The sequence below is a fragment of the Aedes aegypti genome, chromosome 2, assembly GCF_002204515.2.
Source record: "Aedes aegypti strain LVP_AGWG chromosome 2, AaegL5.0 Primary Assembly, whole genome shotgun sequence".
Taxonomy (NCBI): domain Eukaryota; kingdom Metazoa; phylum Arthropoda; class Insecta; order Diptera; family Culicidae; genus Aedes; species Aedes aegypti.
In genome coordinates this window covers 4,383,151-4,386,780 of record NC_035108.1, presented here as the reverse complement: position 1 = coordinate 4,386,780, position 3,630 = coordinate 4,383,151, and the positions used below count along the sequence as shown (strand labels likewise).

Here is a 3,630-nt window from a genome sequence, read left to right as displayed (position 1 = left end):
TACTATCGATAACAAAGGCAAAAAAAGGCGTAAAGTAAGTGGAAGTGTCTAATAGGAGAACTGACGGTAATAGTAAATTCAACGAGTTCTTTTGAATAAGGTACCGTGGGGCAAGTGGGTAATGGATTTCGCATAGGTGGACTTCTCCAAATTCTAGAGACTTTAAATTAAAGCAAATGTGGTCATGTATATTTTTTAGCTTGACTCCCACCAAATATAAGCAGTATGCTGAAATTGATTTTTATGTAAAATTGAAGTAAAAAGTACAGAAAAAGTTTTTGAAAAACGTCTCTTTACTTTTCGCTTGTGAAAAGTTTATCGATTTCAGCAGTAAATTCAAATACTAACAGTTATATTCACAATTCCTATTACTTTTAACATTTGTTAAGGCGTTTCAATGAACAATAACATGAATAACATGTAAAAAAAGGAACTGTTGGCCAACAAATAAAAGGTCGTCTCACTGATTTTGATAGTCGTATATTCCGCTTCAAAACTACAATTATAAATCCATTAATATCCATTTTTACTCCTACAATCTTACTTACTATTTCAGTGGGCCTTGCAAGCTAATTGGCCAATAAATTCAATCCGCTGTTCCGCCACGTAGGTCGGGTTCTATATTAGAATTGCTAAGTTAAATTAGAATAATTGCACAATCGTATTATCGTATCGTATACCTTTAGTGATTTTCAGGATGCAACTATTTATAAAAATAAAGTAATAAATTCAGGGAAATCTTTATAACAATGTTGTTCGATCAATGCTTTCTTTAGAAGATGACAGGTAGAATGATATGACAAGCAACTGAAGTATATCTAGTCTATAAAGTATAGACGGGCGTATTTACATCCTGACGGCAGGGTTGCCGATCATTGTCCTACGCCAACATCCTCTCCCGGGTGCATCTTGCTGCCAGCCAAGACTGCACGATGCTCTCCTTCTACATCCATTAGCGCTAGCTTCGACACCGGACGACGTAGTTGACCGTTTGATGTTTGTACTATTGCCTGGCGTATTCTCCCTTCACTGTCCTTCACAACTTTAATTACTCTTCCACGAGTCCATCCGTTCCGTTTTTCCTCATCGGCAATTAAAACCAAATCTCCTTCAGTAACGGCTCGGACTTCACTGAACCATTTAGCTTGTCTACGGATCACTGGCAAATATTCGGTTAACCAGCGTTTCCAAAAAATGTCGAGTCTTCGCCGAATTTCATCCCACGTGTTTCGAATGATTCTTGGATACGACAAAATTGGTGCTGGAGGTTGCCTGACTCCACTCGAGCTTCCTAGGAGAAAGTGATTTGGCGAGAGTGCTTCAGATTCTTCCGAGTCAATCGGCAGGTACGTAAGAGGCCTGGAATTGACTAAGTGCTCCGCCTCCACAACCATTGTGTATAGACCTTCATCATCTAGCTTTCCAACTGAGTAGGCCGATTCCATTGCAGTCTTCACCGATCTTACCAGACGCTCCCACGCACCTCCCATGTGCGGAGCGCCTGGTGGAATAAAAGTCCATTTTGTTGAAGCATTGGTGAAAGTATATGCAAGATCTTGACTAATTTGTTCTCGCAGAATCCGTTCCGCTCCGTGGAAATTGGTTCCATTATCGGTGAAAAATTCTATTGGAGAACCCCGTCGAGAGACGAATCTTCGAACACACGAAATGCAAGATGCAGCAGATAAGGTGTAGGCGACCTCTAGATGGACTGCCCGAACCGTGAGACAGGTGAAGAGAACGATCCACCTTTTCACATTTGATCTTCCTACTTTTACCAACAGGGGTCCAAAATAGTCTATACCGGTATAAGTAAATGGGCGAACATGGTCGGCAAGACGTACTGAAGGTAACGGAGCCATAGGCGGAACTTGTGGAAGGGCCCTCCGAAGTTTGCATAACTGACAATTGCGAGAAATTTTTCGTACCAATGTTCGGAGTCGCGGGACCATGTACAGTTGTCGCATTTCGTTAAGCACTGTCTCGTGATTAGCATGCCTGTAAGTGCGGTGATACCAATCAACGAGTAGTGATGTCACAGGGTGTTCTCTAGGCATGAGTACTGGATATCGAAAGTCAGCGAGCAGATGTTTTGCCTTCCTCGCTCGACTATTTTGGCGAATTACACCCCTGTCATCCATGGTCGGTACGTATTGGTACAAAACGCTCCCCGAATCGATCGCTTTTCGTTGATTTGAAGGTAAAACCGCATTTCTCGATAATATCAGCACCTCATCAGGATAGGTTTCCCGTTGCACTTGCTTGTGGATAGCTTCTCTAGCGGTTAGCAGCTCTTCTTGAAGTAGTGGTCCCGTGCGTCTCGGGTTTCCTGTTCGAGCGTTGTCGACGAAGCGGATCACGTAAGCCATTACACGGTGTAGCCTCTCCCAGCGAGAAAATCGTTCATAGTTGATGAACGGTTCTATCACCGCATGATATAGGACGACTGGGCGCATTTCTTCGGTAGTTACAGGCAACTGTTTTCTTGATTGTGGCCAATTGTCCTCTGACTGTCTTAAGAAATCAGGACCACAGAACCACTTACTTTCTTCGGTGAAGTAGGGGCCACTTCCCCACTTGGTCGCTTCATCTGCGGGATTCAATTTTGAGGGGATCCATCTCCATTCACTAGCCTTCGACGAATCAAGGATTTCTCCCACACGGTGAGCAACGAAAGGACGGTAGTTTCGAGGATCTGCACGAATCCATGATAACGCCGTAGTAGAGTCTGTCCACAAGCACCTTCTGATAACAGGAGTGTTGTGGTTCTCTAAGGCGAACTTCATCAAGCGAGTTCCAAGTACACATCCCTGTAGCTCTAATCTTGGTACCGACATTGGCTTTACTGGTGCCACCTTAGCTTTGCCAGCGACAAGAGCGCATTGTGGATTGCCTTCTCGAGTTAACGTGCGGAGGTACACAACACAGGAATACGCAGTCTCGCTGGCATCAACGAAAACATGCATTTCGGCGTAGTTATAGGTTTCCGAAGTGGCCTCTGGAAAGTAACAACGTGGAAGACGAATGGTTGAAATAAATTCGATCATTTTGGTCCATTTTTTCCAGAGTTCAAATGCGTTGTCGTCTACTTGCTCATCCCAATCTGCGCCTGCTCGCCATAAGTACTGTATAAGTACTTTTCCGTGTATTAGGAAAGGCGCCAACATTCCCAGTGGGTCGAATAAAGTCATCACGCATCGCAGTATTTGTCGTTTCGAAGGGCGCATATTGGTGGCGATCAATTTTCGCACATCCTCACTCATGTGAGTAGAGTAGCTTAACTCATCTGTTCGAGGGGTCCACAGCATGCCAAGGACACGTTCGGATTGCTCATTACCAACGAGGCTAAGGTTCTTACAGGAAAAGGACTTCACTTCTCCAAGGCGAGCTAGAACTCGCTCACTATTCGAACGCCATCCACGAAGAGTGAACCCGCCATTCCGGTGAACAAGACGAGTTTGGTTTGCTATTTGATAGGCTTCTTCTTCACTGTCGAAACTTTCTAAATAGTCGTCCACGTAATGACATTTGATTATACTCTGCGCTGCTCGAGGAAATTGGCCGGAATGCTCCCTCGCGTTAAGGTTCTTCACGTATTGGGCGGACGCTGGGGAGCACGTAGAGCCAAAG

At 44.4% G+C, this 3,630-nt stretch overlaps 1 long non-coding RNA gene across 2 annotated transcripts; it reads right to left on the bottom strand.

The window, feature by feature from the left end:
- Positions 1–303: 303 nt before the first annotated feature.
- LOC110675292 lies at positions 304–961 on the bottom strand. 2 transcript variants are annotated; one of them, XR_002499343.1, is made up of 3 exons: positions 681–958; positions 549–618; positions 304–496 (listed from the first exon to the last, which is right to left on the bottom strand). It is a non-coding gene; the product is annotated as an uncharacterized LOC110675292 (long non-coding RNA). The 2 variants fall into 2 exon arrangements; XR_002499342.1 differs by having other exon boundaries at positions 304–618; positions 681–961.
- Between the last annotated feature and the right edge of the window lie 2,669 nt (positions 962–3,630).